This window comes from Anser cygnoides, chromosome 4 (genome assembly GCF_040182565.1).
Source record: "Anser cygnoides isolate HZ-2024a breed goose chromosome 4, Taihu_goose_T2T_genome, whole genome shotgun sequence".
NCBI lineage: Eukaryota > Metazoa > Chordata > Aves > Anseriformes > Anatidae > Anser > Anser cygnoides.
In genome coordinates, this window is record NC_089876.1 from 3,876,028 (window position 1) to 3,893,761 (window position 17,734).

Genomic DNA, 17,734 nt, shown 5'->3' on the forward strand with positions numbered 1-17,734 from the left:
GAATAACTGAGGAAAACAAATAGTGTTTGAATCCACAACATTTAGTATTTCTTGTATGAAGGAGCTGGCTAAGTATTAGAGTAACTCAGATGCTAGCTCCACGTGCGTTTCTATATCAAATAATATCTTCTTGCCTTTAAAGGCAATCCCCTTCATTCCCCAGCTCTAGCCTGTTCGACCCATTAATCTGTTATGACACTGACCTTTGGCAATATTCTCAAACTTTGCTGTACAGCTGTCAATTTATCATCTATATAGCTCCATTCTTTCCCTTGTGCTCCTGTTTGACACTGGAAATGCTCCACACTAAAATCCAAACATCTATAACCTTATCTTTCTTCAGATCCCAACTTACAGCTCATCTTTCACAAAACCTACTCATGTCATTACAGACCAATTCTTCTCTTTGCTTCTTACCTCCAGCATTTTCCCTCGCATTAGCAACAGCAAACATGCTAGAAATACATGAAAACCTGATTTCATTCTTCTTATTGTCTGCTGACTGAAATGAAAGAAAAAAATCAATTTTTTGATCATTCATTTTACTTTCATTTCTAGTCAGGCTGGCAAAAAATGAGAAGAAAGATGAAGTTATTTAGAATTGGAAAAAAACATTTGACCCTAGATGAAGTAATTCAAATTGTTTCTTAAACTCCATTTGCATTATAGTGGAATTGATTTTTATTTTTTTTATGAAACATTTTTATTTAAAAACAATATTTTCCAGCTTCTCCATTTTTCAAATAGTAAGTGCATATTTTCATTGACATGATTCAGTTTCCTTTCATTTTCATCAAAAAGACTTGATAGGAAAAACTTCTCATACTCAGAAGCATAGGTGGAACAGACAACATTGCAATACTTCTTTGCTATGTATATTTCTGTGCAAATTCAGTCTTCACATCTTGTGCTTTAATCTGGAAAGTTTTCTGGGCAATAACATCTCCATTTAGAGTTTGTACAACACCTGTCACAAAGAAATCTGGACTTCAGTACAGCCTTTCCGGATATATTCCAAAACAAATACCAGTAATGGGCGGAAATCACCTACCTATCCTGTTCTTTCCATGTTTAAACTCAAAAGAGGTATCTCACAAGAACTACACTGAGCAGAAATACTCACATGAATAAAATAATGGTGTTTATATACCCAAGAGGAAGCACTTAAGGGTTGTTTAATGTAAAAGAACAAAACTATTAACAAGAGCATAAACATTGCCAAGAATCTTGGCAAGAGATGATATATTCCTTAAAGAATTTATCTATATCTATTATTGTAAACCTTTGGCAAGACAACAACAGAAAATTTAGCTAACGTGACAGCTTAAAGGTCTGAAAAGTGCTTGAGAAGCTTTGGATAGGAAAATTCACTATTTAGTATGCTTTAAATGGCTTTCAAAGCCAAACCCACTTGGTCACAAGTGTACTTGAGGAGTACTGAGTTGACTGCACATGGCTGCTGTTGGAAGATGTGCATAGAAGACAAAACAAAGCATCCAGTCAAGGAGCCACCCACTATCTATCCATGCATCTAGTGCAGTCATTAAAAAATGGATAGTGTATGTATGTGTGTGCATATATGCATATAGAATCATAAAGGTTGGAAAAGACCTTCAAGATTATCTGGTCCAACCATCAACCATATATTTTTATATATACATATATATAGATAGATAGATAGATAGATATGTATATAGATATATATACATATATCTCCTGGCATTTGGAGAGACAATATTCCCATTGTGTCAGGGCTTGCTACCAGAGGTCATATCTAGCCAAAGCCATTCATGCTCTGCTGTCCTTCATGGGCTGTATGTGGGAAATGATCCCTATAGAGTTATAGTAGGCTTCTAGACTGATGGGTAGCTTCTTTGGGTCATCGTAGTCAAATTAACTGTTTATGAAACAAAAGGTAATGGCATGGCATTAGACCTTCTATGTTCACCAACAAAAGTACATGATGTTCTGCTGACTCAGGACTCCCTAGCTCTATGGGAATGTCCTGTTCAGCAGCAGAAATGCTGGTGGAGAACAGCAATCTCAAACTTCTGGCCTCCTTTCCGTTAAGATATACAGTGTCCTTTCTTAATATCACAAAAAGGACATGAAGTATATGAAGGACACAGGATATCATATAGAATAACTGCAGTAATTATTCCTAGCTCAAGCACAGAATGAAGTCATCCCATTTCTTTTTCCCCCTCTCCCAGTTCCCTCTCACCTGCAGCACTTTGTAGGTTTGGGACTATAATCAGCAATTCTATGTGAAAACTTATCATCTGATTAAGCACCGTTGGTTCAAGCTGATAGGAAGAATTGCCTAAAAATAAGGAATCAATTCTGAGCCAAGTGTTGTAATTTTAAAACCACTACTTAAAAAGGTATACAGTAATGTAATTAGTCAGGGATGTAATTAGAAACTCTCTGATGATGGTGGTTTGAGTGAATGACATTTCATGCTTAGTCCTGCATTTTGGAAATTCTACAACCTGATTCAGGTTCTGAAAATAACTTTTGCCTTGAACTTCTTACACTGTAGAACTGGAAAAAATAATCAGGAATCTCTCTGAGGTGACATTTTCCCAACACTTCCCCAAAATGCCTTCTCTACAACACTGCTGTTGTACCATAGTCTTTATTCAGATGAAAAAGCAATTCCAGGTGCCCCAGCTTCATGTCAGATTGAGTAAAGACTAATCAGACTTTCAATCTTGAAGACGCTCTTTAGGGCAGCGTGTTATACAGACACATTTAATAGATGTTCTGCTGATGTACTCTAACTGTTATATTTATTAGCATTAGGCTTCTTTCTCGATTCTGCCACATAAAATCTTGGCTTGTGTAAGTATTCAATTAAAAAGTTTCCATTTCCACGGAAAATGGCATTAATTATTTATTTTCTCAGCCATCTAGAGTAGAGCTTCAGGGTGAAGTTACCAACTTCTTAGCATGTAATCATGTATGCCGGATTGATGGTTAACTGTCCCTGTATGCAGATGCAAGTTAAACTGACTTAAACCATCCAAAAATGAAAGAGAATCAAACTTGACCAGTGTTGGCTTATTTATTTAACAGGGCAAGGGCAAACACCTGAAGAAATATTACGGTGCAACTTGTAAGACTCAACTTGTAAGACTTTTACATCTGAACAGTACCTTACAGTATAGACCAAGGAATGAAATACTTGGGCTAGAACGACCATTTGGATGAGGTTCAGAGATTTGTCTGTGGAATAGCCAAAAATTCAGGATTACTGCTATTTACCTATCCTAGTGAGGGTACTCTTGCCAGATGTTTTAATCTCATTGTTTTTGTGGAAGAGTAATAAAGATATTTTTTTCTAAGGGCGTAATAATAACAAAAAAGTTAATGATCACGAACAGAGAAATTTGAAATGGATAAGAACAGAAGAGATTTCACTGAGGGTCAGTGTTATGGATGGTTCTTCATGAACTTTAGCAAGGAAAAATATATAGTTTGGGGTAGAAGTTCAGACTAAAACTGTAAAAACAGCTTCAAGTTTGGCAATATAGATCTGAAGTCCTTTGTGCATACAGTTATGAATCTGGAGTTTTATATTACATAAATTATATATATAAATTTTATTTATATATTAATATTATTTAAATATTAAGAAACCAAAAGCAATCAAACAAAAAGTTCTTCTCAGTATATTTGAAAACTGTTCATTCCAGGGGAAAGCAACTGATATATTTTTAATGGCCAGCTATTCAGAACCACCCTTATTCAGAAGCATGCCTCATTTTGCTTCTGTGTACACTGATGGAAAATTGGATATTTTCAAGGTTTATAACCTGTTCCTTTTCTTCTTCTACTACTTCTTTTTTTTCTTTTTTTTTTTTTTCTTCTGTGAAGGTTGGAAGGTTAGGTCTCTATAATTTGCAGAATCAAATGTTCTTTCACATAATCAGTGATGGATGGAACGTACAGATGTTTCATCATTTAATGCTTAGCGAAGCTCTATCCAGAGTTTCTTCAGATCTCCTTATCTGTTACATACTATCCTGTGTATAAGTATTACTGATTTTTGTTATACTAAATCCTTTCCACTGAGTGACTTTCTTTAACAGTATTTCACGATCACTAATTATTCTCCCTATGGCATTCTGGTTTTAATTTTTTATCTTTGGTCTTCTGTTTTTGTTTCTTCGTGTTCGGAGGGGACATTTGGTATGGTGAGTTATTTCAGAATCAACCTATCATTGGGAGGTAGTATCAGCTAAATAACCTCCTATTTACTGCAGACTTGGTATTTCTCATGGCTCGGCTGAGCGCAGTAAAGTGTTAAACAGCTGCCTTATGTTTGGCACAATGCAGTAAGCCCACAACTCCATGACGCTGTACTCACTGTGAGAGAGGGACAGTAGCAGCAGACTGACTGAACACCAATGCCTTGGAGAAAAGCCTTGCATTGTACCCCATGACTTGTTTTCCTTGCTTGTGACATCTTGCAGATTTTTGTTTAAAATGTGCATAATTTTGTAGATACAGCACTTACAGACTCTAATCAGCAGTTAAGATAAAACAGTATTGCTTTTGTTCCCCTGCTAAAGCTCTTTCCATGCAGTGTCACTAGTTGCTCAACAGCTGCATTTATTCTGAGCATCTTGTACAGCCCATGCAGTCCACATCAAGAACGTTCCTCACTCACTTTTCCTACAACAAACACTTGCAAAATGCTTTTTATCCCAGGTTTATGAACCAAGATTAATCCTGCGTTAATGTCTGTCCTTACTCATCCTGCAGCTGTTCATGACCCCCCAAAACGTCAGAGCACAACTCCCCCACTGTGCCATCACCCGCTCACTTTGCTGATGGCCCTGGTTTGGCTAAAAAAAGCCCAAAATGTGAACGCTGGAGGAGGAGGAGGTCAAACTGATCCCTCACAAGACAGTTCTGACAAAATCACGTAGGAGGATTTCTTTTCCTTTCAACCCTAGAGGCATGTAAGTAGACCAAACCTAACAAGTGCCAGATATAAATCTGGTACAAATTGATCTCTTTTTAGTTGAATGGAGTAATGCAGCTTTCTACCATCTGATGATTTGGCCCTTTGTTTCTCATTAGTAAGAAATAAATACATTTTTATAGATGGAGGAAAAACAAAACACGTTAGCTCTGAAGGCCGTTCGTCAGTTCTTGTGCAACATCACTTGGATTAAGTTGGGAAAACTTAATTAAAAACATGAAATTTAAATTTCTCTTGAGAAATTAAGTGCAGGTCACTTCTTTCTGTATATGTGACTGACCCCCTTATTGCTGTTTGCTTTCTGCACTACTGTAAATTATCTAAACAAAACTGGATCTGTGGATGAGAATTACACTGTGCTGTTTCCAGGAAAATAGTTTTGTGCTGCCCTTATAGCAGGGGGGCAGACGAGAGCTTGACATTTGCCTCTGCTGTTTGCCAACAGCCAGCTGGTTTGACAGCGTATGTGTATTAGCAGGAGAACTGGCACGAGCACAGCTTTAAGTAGCATGTGCTATTTCCTGCAACAAGGGGGTCAAAAACCTGGACACGGTGAAAGCTGGAGATACTGTCAGATTTTGAGAGCTATATATAGAAAATGTAGGACAGAAATCCATAGAAAGAGATGTCTTCATCACTATTTACGGAACAGCTTATTACACTTTATGCATAAAGAACTGAATATTGGGGTCCTCTTAACAAGAATTTGCCTAGAAAAGCTATATCTTGTCTATATCTTGTCTACAATCTTAGGGTCCTGTAAGTAATTTTGAGTTGATTTTTGTAAATATACAGAGGCTAAGGCTGAAAACTTTTTCCCTCCCTGTTTAAATTTGTAGAGCAAAAAATTATGTTCACCATTGAGATTAGTACTGGTTTTTGTGGGGGCAAGAGTGATTGCCCTGTAGCATTGTAGAAGAAAAAAAAAAAAAAAAAAGAAAAGGAAGGAGTATATAAGGTGTTTACTTGATTACTTGATTTATTATAAGACCCAGCTCCCACAGTGGGATATCGCTGTACCCTAATACTTTGGTGCCTAGGAAGCTCCCCCAGGGAACTCACTAAACCACCTGCATCTCTTACGCTGCACAAAGCACAAGCATCACGGTTGCATCAGAGGCTATTTGCAACCCGAGGCCACATGCAGCTCACAAGGATCCCTTCAGATCACCTGAGGAGCCTGAGCTGACAGGTACGTTCCTGCACAGGATGGGTGGCACAAAAATCACTCACAGCCCCTTTCCTCCCAGTGACGGGGCAGAGCCAAGCCGCTAAGGGCCATCAGGAAGGTCTGGGACATCCAGGCTGTCCGATGGATTTCAAACCCATGGTTCCTGCTTCAAGGAGTGGGCACAAAGCTGGAAGAGCTGCCGTAACTGTTGAACTGCCTGTCAGCCGGACCCGTGCACGTGCACACAAAACCACACGGGCTGGGGAGCTGTGGAGATGGGTTAAAAAAAAAAAAAAGAGGAACCTAATTTTGTAGCATTTGTTAGTCTTCAGGCTTGCTAAGTACACTGCAGGAGGTGAAGGGAAGAGGAGCAGTCCCCATTCCTGTTATTTGGCATGAGGAGTAAAGAAAATAGAATCCATTCGTTACCTGAGTCTACTGGTCTGTAGTCTGCTTTCCTTTAGCGCTGGAAAGACTTTATTTCTCACTCGTATTTGGCTGACACTAAGATTGTTCTAGGTTGAATGTAAAGACGGGAAGGTTCAGAAGGCACATATGAGTCAACGTGCAGGAGGTCTGCATTACAGCGAGAAACAGCATCTTCCTCTCCCGTGCTGCACTCCCAAGTCTAAGCACTCTGTTGCCGTTGCACTGCTTCAGAAGAAAGGCTTTCAGTTCTACTTTAGGTTACATTTCGGTTCCAGAGAGCTAGCATCTTATTTTTAATTTCCGCTACCCTATCGTGAGATAATTTTCCAAGTGTACATCATTAGGATCATTTACTTCAGTAATTTGGATAGACTCATTAAATTGCTTCCTTTTCGTCTCCACAAATGAACCATATTTAATGGCTGTATTACATAACGTACGCCAGCCAGAACTGCTCTGAACTTTCTTGAGGGCAGTTTAGTTCTGTTCTACCACATTTATCTAAGCATCTAACTCTCATATTTAAGATGCCAAATGTTCTTTCAATTACTATTCTGGTCACTTTTTGAGTTTCATTATAATTTATAATGATACAGTACTCAGAGAGAATCTGGAGATAAAACAGAGAGAGATTAGGCAATTTTTCAAGTGATATCTGCTGTCACCTTACAAAGAAAAGGAAAGATTGTTATAAAAACGGCATATTCGAATGTATTGGAATACCTAAACGTTCACTTACTAAGAAAATGTTCTTTCACAAACATACTGTTTGCATATAACGTTACAGAAAACTCTGGGTGGGAGAAGTGAGATGCATAATAACATGGTAGTATTAAAGCATATATGCTCTGGATGTTATAATTTCAGCTCAGATCTGACATCCATGCAGCTATAACTCAACTGCCTTGTAATTTACATCCTTATAATCCCCTGCTACTAATAAAAGGTGCGCCAATTAAGATCTTAACTGAACAAACGGAGGATCTTTTGGTAACAACCTTTGCTCATTCCTTCCCTTTTTACCACCGTTATTAGCATGAGGTGCTTCGTTATGGCCAGACCAGATCGTGCTGTTCCTTTGTTCCTGCAATATCTTGCCTTGTGGGCAGCAACCTGGCAGCCTCCCCGTCATCGGAGGCTCCCTGGCGTTCCTGTAATGTGACGGAGGGAGTTTCATACGGAGGCAGAGCAAAGAGCCAGTATACATCATCATCACACTTCAGCAGCACTGAAGACAGAAAGAGTTCAGGATATTTTGTCATTAACATAAATAAAAGTGGGTATAGTATATATTATTATACACTATAAAAGACACTCACAGTATGTTCGGCCACTCAACAAATAATGAAAGTATATATTCACTACATTAAGGCAGCATAATTAATATTCTAAATGTCTCATGGCCTGACACCCATGTTTATTTTTTTAAAATGCTCATCTTTTGTGATTGTTTGCATGCCTTTTCCTTAAAAAAATATGTAAGCTTTTAAAAACGTGTTTACAGAGTTGAATAAATCACAGATTTTAACTACATAGGCAGCTTTTTACTGTAGGTTAAGCGTATCAGTAATGAACAGCTTGAGCACCATTCATGTGATGGCCTGTACTGACCACCTACTTTTGGAGTATCAGATGCTGAATAGTAAGCTTTTTTTTTCCTTTCCACACTTACACATTTTTTTATTTGCTGTTATGATGGGTATATTTCTGACTGGGCTCCTTCATATGTGTCCATTGCTAGCGCAGCAATTACAGAAATGCTCGGTACTCACGTCCTTCCTATCACTATGTAAATTTATACCTGTGGAGTGTTCAAACAAGTTGTGGAGAAACCAGGTCAGCGTGCATAACACATCTCAGACCTGAGTGAATGAATGCAGGATGGCTCTCAGTGATAGCAGAAGGCTTCTTTGGAAATAGGAGTTCACAGAACCAATTTACCTGTATATTCCCAGGACGTGCTGCCATGTTTGAGTTAGCGAAGATAGATGTATAATAGAAAGCATCTGATGCATGCTGCTTTTTGGTGCAAAGTACAAATAGTTTAACAACAGACACACCTAAATGCATGTGCCAACAATATAGCATCCTCAAGCCAAATGTCTTTTAACAGAGCCAGAGCCCTCACATAAAGCACTTGTTTTCTCATCAGCTTTATAAAAAAAAAAAAAAAAAATCGTGACCAGGAGCACTTTCCCTTTTCCTTTCTATTACTCAGAGCTCTCCCAAAACACATGCATTTATACCTGCTGGCAGGAAAAAACACACTGAAGCTTTAAAATAAAAGCATAAAATAAATATATATTGCTCCTTACAAGTCAACTACAGAAAGTCCTATTACTGTTGTTGTGTGTGTGGGGGGGGGGAGTGGAGGTAGCTAAAGTTTGAATACTTGAATATTTTGTAATAAGAATCATTTTTCATAGCACTACGTCAGAGCTCATACACAGTTATATGGGATCATCTTCCTCTTCCATTCCCAGCTGCTTAACATCTCTGAGCCATCTCTGAGGTTTGGAGAGGAAAAGACCAAGAAAGAAGTCTGCACTGTACCCCTTCAAGCAGAATGCCTTTCAACACGTGCTGAAAAAATGCAGATAACTCCAGCTTCTGCAGTTCCTCAGCTCATCAATCTTAAATCAGCTCTTTTCTGCCTGCTTTTTCAGTATGTTACACCCTCTGACTGTGTCTCCCTTCTTCAATATGCACTCTGGTAATTTTGTTCCTTTCTTTGGGACTTCCTCTTTTCCTTGTTTGTTAGCAACTTCAGAGAACCAAAAATATGATGCTATTAATCAAACTATTTGTAATTTCTTGGCAGAATTCAAGCAAACCTTGCTGCCCTGTTGTAGTACTTGAATCACATTTTGAGTGTGTCATAAACCAACACATATGTCAGCCAGTCTTAGGAGATACAATCAACAGACATCCAAAAAAAACCCCTTTGCTTTAAAACCTAGGATTAACACATGTACACAGGACACACCTGGGTTAATTTCAGGGAGGTATATCTATAAATTTTAATTAAACACCTTTAACAGTAATTTATCTAGTTTATTGCCTCACACAAGCATACTCTATCTTTTGAAGCTCTGTCTCCAACCTGTATTTCTTATACTCTAACCTCAAAAAAACCCTAAAACCAGGAAATACCTGCTCCTTTCTATACTTTTTGAATGTGAGGACCCAATTCCCCGTTTGGTAAATCCTTTTCTGCATAGAAACTCTAGGTCAACTTCATCCTGTTGTATATGAGTGGATGCAGACAGACACATTTCCTTTACTCTTGATGTAATCTCAATCAGCTCACACTTGCAGTGACTTACTGGTACCAATATTAAACGAGTTCCTTCTTTAAGATTTCATCAATAAAATCTGTAAGATAAATCTGTGCTGTTTTTATGTCTGTACCTTAAGTAAGAGGCCACCTGTTTCTTATTTACAGAGGAGCAGATGCAATTCCCTGCTTCCATTTGGATTTCACATGGCATTGTGCTACTGGAACAAAACCTAGGACTGTTGATGTTTTCTGGCAATGATCTCTGTCTACGCCATTGACTTGAGAGACCACTAGAAACCATTTTGTTAACGTTAAATATCTTTTATTTTTCAGCCACTTGTTATACAGAGCAGTAAGGAAAGTCAGTTAAGCTAACAATACTGTATGTAATGACATCACTCGTTTATAAGACTAAAGCTATGTTTATGTGGGTTTATGATTATGCAGATGTATCTTAAAGCATTTGAAATTAGCCCTCATCTTGACTTTGATGAATATGGAAAATTAGAGCATTGAGAAAAGGCCTGGAAATTTTTCCCAAAAGGAAAGATAACTTTGTTTTGACAAGAATGACTTCATCTTGACATATTTATAATACAAAATAAAGCTAAAATAGAAATATTTGTAGGAACTGTCATAGCAACCTGTTTTGATTTAATTTGCCAAAATTCCATTATGGAAATCCACTCAGTTTTTAGAAAATGCCTCATACAATTTGCATGAAGAAATCTTTAAATGGAATGGAACCTAGTACCCTGTCATAGTAATTTCCAAAATAGGATAGCAGTAGTCTTTTTTTCCCCACCACCTACTGTTGCAAGTCCTATGATCATTATAATTTGCTAGATGTTTGTTCCATACTTTTGAACAGGTTCATTAATTTAACAAAATATCATTGTTTTCCTTCTGTTTTTAAGGGATGCTTTGTTCAACTGTCATTGAAAATGCAGAATGCTTTGAAAATGTAAATATTCCTGCAGCATCGTTCCCACTTGAGGTATGCTTTATGTAGTGCAGGTAAGGCCTTACGTAACTCTTGACCTGATCGATCAAGAGGTACAGCCATCTTGAGAAGTAATACGCTGCATAATCCAACTTGCATGTGGATAGCATTTCTGATATAGAAATCACATTTTTATTGAAATGTAGCACGCTCATTCTACACGGGGCATTCTACACACTTCTTTCGCAATTAATAGGTCCACGTGGATTTTCGGAAAGCCATCTTCCTTCTGTTTGAAACTACATCCACCTACAGACTAGAAATGAATGAGCCTGCTGACAGATAATTGCCTGTCTTCCTAAGCCTATGTGATTTATTTGCACTGGTCATGTCGAACAGGCAAACACAAAAAGGAATTCTTTATATCATTCTTTAACTGTCACTGAAAAGTGAGGACAGGGTAAAAGGGTGTGAGATACTTCAGGTTTATTTCTTATGATTTATGCATCTATTTTTAATCAGAAAAACTGAATTCCACATTGCTGTATTGCTACAGTAGATGATAATAGCTTTCCTAGCTGATCTTCGTGTACTTCATGAAAAAATACCTGAACTTTTATGAAAGTCAATTAAAAAGAAATAGACTCAGTAAATTAGGTTAAAAGATCCATTAAGATGCAAGCAAATGTAAGCTTGCAACGGATTAGTCACAACCAGTAGCAGTTCTTGTCAGTGGCTTTCTCTATTTTTTTCCTCAATTTTTCTGCTCTTTTTTACTTATAGCTGCTGGTCCTGCAGAAAAATCAACTTTCTGACATTTCCAGGTTTCATCAAGGCCTGAAGGAAAAGACTAGAATCATCCATAGCCTTTTCGTTAGTGATGCAGACCACTAGCAACCTTATTAACTTTCTTCAGGCTATGTCTTAGTTATAAGTCTCTTGTGGATTTCTGCAGGTGTAAATGGAGAGATGCATCATCTTGGGCTTCTGTCAATAGAAAAATAAATAAATTAGAAACTTTACATACTTTAGGATGCGGGACATATTTTCTGTAATCATCACTGTGTCTAAAACAAATCTTGATTCTATCTCCTCGTGGCTTTGTGCCCACAAGATCGAAAATATATAAGTAATAGCATTTCTTCTGATAAAAAGCGTTTAGCAAGTAATATATCACACGTATCTGTTTTAAATCTTAATTAAATACTGAGAATCTTCAAAGTAGTGCAAACCAGACTTTATAAGCAAACAAAGGTTAAAAACCATTTTTTTTTTTCTTGTAGAACAACAGTTCTACAGCTAGTTATCTCCAGATTACCAAGACGCGATGTTGGATATAGATATTCTTTGTCGTGTTTTGTCTACTAAAAGTCTCATAAAGACAACACGAGTTTGTATAATAAGGCCTGAGTAAGAATCAAAATTTAGCCCAATACTTTTAAAGGACATTGCAGAGAAGGGCTATGATTCAGGAGAAGAATCCCATTTTCACATGGATGAGCAAGTACCAGACAGACTTCCATCCCACCTTATATGTAGAGACAGCACAGCAGGATGCAATGATTGAAAGAGCAGAAGGTTGAGGACAGTCATTTCCCTGAAGTGAAGCAAGTCCACTGGCTGTTTTCTTAAATGGAGGAATACTTACTGAACCACATTTGGAAGCCATGGCAGCACAGAACAACCCTTCTGTTCCTCAGACTGAAAATTGTGAAGGGAGTGATTCTTCCTCTGTGGCAGTTATTAGGGTTCAGATATTAATCTTTCTCCCTAAGCTTTTCTTTGGTAAGGAAAAGAAAGGGACTGAGCAATGCCAGAGGAACTTCAGCTAGCTCTGCAGAGGAATGAGCCAAAAATACTTCCTGCAATTTTTATCTGTGCACTTTCTGCCTAGGTCCTCTAACACCTTCTGTCCCCGCTCTTAGAAGCTCAGCCCAGCTCTCTCCTTTGGTCTCTCTCGCTCGTCCTGTTGTTCTCCCACATAGGCAAGGTACCTGAACACATTCTCTGTATATATATGTGCTATGTTGTCCTATAGCTTACAACATAATTTATCTCTGGTGAGTTTCACTAATTGAAATCCCCAGCAAGAAAAAAAATATATTCTGGCACTGCATAGGATTCAGTCCTGGCCAGTTTTCCTGCTGCTTTGAAGCAGCGTGCAAACACAAGAAAATAGAGCTTATTTTGCAAGGAGCTAACAACATCAGCAGCACAAGACACGAGGTGTTTACAAACAACAGATGGGAAACAGCTAGAGGGTGGTGGTCAACGCGAAAAGCAGCGCTCTCTGCCTAAGAGCTGCTTGCTCAAGGTTTCTGTAGGAGCCAAGAGCTTCAAGGGAAGACAGGAAAAACAATTTTTCTCTTATATGTATAATTAACACATCTTACATGTAGCTTTAAGGAAGTAAAGTTGGTCATTCAAAGAGACTTGAAGACCTGAAGAGTTACGTTTTCCTGGTTCCATTTCTTTTCCTAGTTGCTACCACTGTCCAGACAGGTTACATGCATCATTTTATAAGGGAGAGATTTTATGGCATTTGAATTGTTTACAGCACATTCTCCGAACAGATGCAAGATTTCTAAATCTTTCTTTCCCTAAGCCACTTTGAAATACGAAGGGGTACTGTACCTATCACACATTGTCCTGTCGTGCAATTAAAGGATGAGAGACCTCCACAAACACAGACTCCTGCTCTGCTAACAGGTGGTATCAAATGAAGTTCAAAATAAAATATTAACAGAATTTAAAGTCTATTCCTGTGGTTTTGAGAAGTAAACATTTAAAGAAAAGGCCTTATAATAGTCTCCAATGGTGGTCATAGATCTAGCGCACATTATTCCAACAGGAGCAAAGAGCAGCTTTCTTTCTTGTATTTCTTTTGAATTTTTCAAGTCAGCTTTCTGAAAGGAGCAAAGGCAGTTGCACGATCCTCTCCAGCATAAAAAAGTGCCTAGCCATACCCCCTGTGTTTTTTTTTTTTTTCCTAAACAAACTGCACCTGCTACTTGCCTCCTGGTTACTCCAGTGGTACAAGTCAGGGTAAGTCCCTGGATGCTCTTACTGACAGATTCTTTTGAGCCAGAAAAAACAGTCAAAAGGGAAGGCAGAGGGCATGGCAGGCCAGAGACTCTTAGTGGCAGCACCCACCTTGCAGATGACTCTTCATACAGAATCCAATTTAAATGACCTGCAGGATGTGGAGGTTTTACTTCTGCTTATTGTGCAGCTCATACTAACGTGTGGCACAGCAGCATGCTGCTGCAGAGGAGAAACAAGAAATATTTGTGATCCAGTGTTCGAGCAAATGTGCCAAAAATGACATACCTACCCAAAAAGCACCTACATGTGTTCGGGGGTGGTGAATGATTTTAGTCATTCGCTCTATATTTATGTGTACTCAATCAAGTCTGAAAGGTAATGTCTCATTAATACAAGGTACTGAAATATCTCTCAGAGCTGCTGACAATCTCCCTTCAGCATAGGCAGGCGACAATCTACTTTAAAGAAACAATCTATTACTTAGTTTGTCTATAAAGATAACCGAGCCTAAAAGCAGCTTAAAGCATTCCAAGTTCCACCTGTAGCTTTCAAGTCTGCTCGAGTTGCCGAACATTGGGGCACGTTTCACTCGAGCAAAATAATCTTTTTGTCTGCCTTGCTAATCAAACTGCACAGTAATCCTGATGGTTTGATGACGTCTCTTTTCTATATGTAGCTGAGTGCTGGCAGTGGGAGATCCCATGGCAGTTGCAAGTGTTTGTTAGGAGCTGTCAGTCGGCCTCCCTTGGCTTGTAAGAGCTGCGTTCATTTACAGAGCAGCTTTGCAGCTTGCTCCAGTTTTTAGTAAACAGTGGTAACAAACTCAGTTTTCTTCCTTTTCTTAGAGGCAGTTAACAGTGATAAAAGAGGAGGGTAGTTTCAAAATGCAGTTAAGAGCCCAAAGGAAAAAAAAAATGTTTAGAAAGTGGACGTGCCTTCTTTTCAGGACCATGACAAAAAAGTTCATACGGTTCTTCCAGATCTTCAGATTTCTTTATCACATTCTGGCAGACCTCTTAGCAACAGTCCAGCAATCCATGCCTTCTGTCTTAGGTAAAAATAATCTGGGCTAGGTAAGTAATCTGATTTATTTCTTAAAATGGCACACTTCAAACTGAAACATGCACAGATAGTTGAACGAATCCTTTGGTTCAAATTTACAAGAGGTATATTTGCAGCTTAGTTACTGCTGAAGGAAAGAGGTTCTAGTATTTTTCATAACCATGCTTATTTACTATTTGTGTTTCTTACATGTATACTATAGCTCATGCTCAGTTTAGTCAAATGCCTGGAGATACATTTAGCTGACGTTCAATTAGCGATGCAAGGCACTGTGATAAAGCAGTAGATAATTTACTATATTCTATTTGGCAACCTTGCTTGTTTCCATTAATATTTACAATAGGCTAGCCACTTACTGCCCCTATCCAGGAGAATTAGCAATCTAAAAGACAGAGTACAGAAATGAAGGCAAGAAACGGAAGGTCTGCAGGTGAAGTTTTCCTAACATCACATGGCTCAATTCGGTATGATAGGAAAGACAGTAGCAGTACCTAGAAAAGTAGTTTTATGCAACCTGAAAGCCTCCTAAAGACAAAAAGGAAAGACCTAGCTTACAGCAACAATTCACACATCATCACCAAGGGCAGGCCAGCCTAGCATGATCTCTGTTTATACACTCAGAACTGGTTGTGTGTCAGTCTTAAATGATAGTGGGAGAAGGTTAAAGTAATTCAAAGTATTTCTGTATAATACCGACATACACTTGTTATATGGCTGTACCAAGTATGTAAGCCATAATGAATATGATCAGATTTAAATCCGTATTTCAATAAGTTCTTGCCTAAGATTTTTTTTTCCCTGCTGCAGACTCTCCCATGGACTCTGTTGTTGCGTCTTGATAAACGGAATAGAGGTTCCAGTTCAGCTCCCTTCCTCATTTATTGGAAAACTGAATGTACAGCCTGACAATACCTCTCTGAGCCTGGGGAGAAGGGAAGAAAACCCACTGGTGAATACCGCCTCTACCTGAGGGCAGACAGCTACCTGCAGAGGTTCGCTTATGGGCTGAGGCAGAGAAGTTATTTTGGCAAATCCCCTCCAAGCCTAAAACAGGCAAAAGGAGGAGAAATCCTGGAAGGCCTCATCTCGCTCCCTTCCTTGTTGCCTGTCGGTTCACGTAGAAGCCCAGGAGGCAGACGGACACCCCAAGAAGCTCAGAGGAGCAAGAACACGGCAGCGGGAGTCACGCTGCCTCAAAATGGCCAGGTCCCTCCAGGAACACCATCTCTGAGGGGATGCTCGCCACCAGGACTTGTAGGACGCCAGGCACAGTGACACCGGATCAGGACGGGGACAGCACATGTCCCCCATGTCCCACACGGGAGAAACTGAAGAAGGTGTTGCAGGGTGGCAAAACCAGCTTAAACTTGGTACAACTGGCAACACTAGTGAAGAAGGAAAGAGGAAGAAGAGCAATGCTTTGTGGAGGTGGACAAAACCTGGTATTTGGTGTGGTGAATGCAGGGCTGAGCGACACACGTGTAGCAAGAAGGCTGCATGAAAAGGTTTTTCTAGTTTAGGAGAAAAGGAGAGGTGAAGTTCTTGCTGTCCATCCTGGATGTACAACGACAACCATCCTCTCCCTGCCTTTCAGAGGAACCTGGAGCGGGGCAGGACCATGTTACGCCCAAACCCCCCCAGCCCCGCTTCTCCCCCGGCTCTGCCCGGCGGCTGCCCCCCTCCACAGCTCCCAACGCCCTCCCTGGGGGGCCGAGGCCGACATTCCCCCGCCCCGACCCCACAAGATGGCCAGCCGCCCGGCCTCCCCCATCCCCTCCCGCAACCCTTTAACCGGCTTCAGAGGCCGATCCTCCCCGTTATCCCTCGGCCACCCTCCCCCCCTCTGTCACCCTCCCCCCCCCGCCATCCTCCCCACCGCCCACCTGCGCCTCGCCCTCCCCCTGCCGGCCTCCCTCGGGCGCCTCCCTCCCCTCACACCCCCAGCCCCGTGCCTCCTCCTCCTCCTCCTCCTCCATCCTCCCCCCGTCCCTCCCTCCTTCCCTCACGCCGTCTCCATACCCACAGCCCCGGCGCCCCCCGAGCGGCGGAGCCCGGCGCGGCCTCCCGCCGGAGGCAGCAGCGGAGGCGCAGGCGCGCAGCCTCCACCCCGAGTGGCTGCCGCGGGGAGGCCGGCGGCGGCTCCCGGGTCCTCCCCGGAGCCGAGCGGGAGGCGGGGGCCGCGTGAGGGAGCCGAGCCGCGCACCCAGCCCGGCGGTGGCCGTCGCTGCTGGGGAGGAGGTGGAGAAGGAGGAGGTGGTGGAGGAGGAGGAGGAGGAGGAGGAGGAGGAAGAGGAGGCGGCGAGAGGTTCTCCCACCCCCACCCACCGAGCTGAGGTGAGGCCAGGGCAAAGCATCCTTTCTTCCCCTCATCCCTTCCTCCTTTTCATCCCCCCCCCCCCCCTCCCCGAGCTCCTTTCATCCTCCTTTCCTTATCCTCTTTCCCCCTTGTATCGCCTTCCCCTCACCCTTCCTGGTCCTCCTTTCCTTTCTTCTCCCCTTAGCCACCTTTCTCCACTCCTCCCCATCCCCCAGACTCCTTCTCCCCATCCCCACGTTTCACACCCACCAGAAATAATGCTTCCTTCCTTCCTTTCTTATTCTTAACGAGCATTTTTAATTTTTGGAGAGGGAAAAGAGCCGGGGAGAGCCGCTGGCAGACAGAGATAATCCCCCCTTCTTTAAAGAACGGATTCGAATTAATGCTCGTTCGGTGCTGCGCGTATGACGGGAAGAGGGGGATTATATTTAGGGAAGAAAAGAAAGGGTCAAAGGTGTGTTGCTTTGCTTCGCCATCTATTTACCTAGCGTCAC

At 40.8% G+C, this 17,734-nt stretch overlaps 1 protein-coding gene and 1 long non-coding RNA gene across 5 annotated transcripts in view; one reads left to right on the forward strand and one right to left on the reverse strand.

Moving 5' to 3' along the window:
- Positions 1–10,153: 10,153 nt before the first annotated feature.
- On the reverse strand, positions 10,154–17,054 carry LOC125182326 (uncharacterized). Its single transcript, XR_010830915.1, has 3 exons — positions 16,943–17,054; positions 13,970–16,308; positions 10,154–11,803 (listed from the first exon to the last, which is right to left on the reverse strand). It is a non-coding gene; the product is annotated as an uncharacterized lncRNA (long non-coding RNA).
- Positions 16,969–17,734, forward strand: part of CTNNA2 (catenin alpha 2) — a 478,216-nt gene continuing 477,450 nt past the window's right edge. For 2 of the 4 annotated variants that reach the window (XM_066995540.1, XM_066995543.1), the window contains exon 1: positions 16,969–17,257. The gene's annotated coding sequence lies outside the window, so the exon portion shown is untranslated. Of the gene's footprint in view, positions 17,258–17,444; positions 17,695–17,734 lie in introns of those variants that run through there. The other 2 variants (XM_066995541.1, XM_013182313.3) reach the window with 2 other exon arrangements.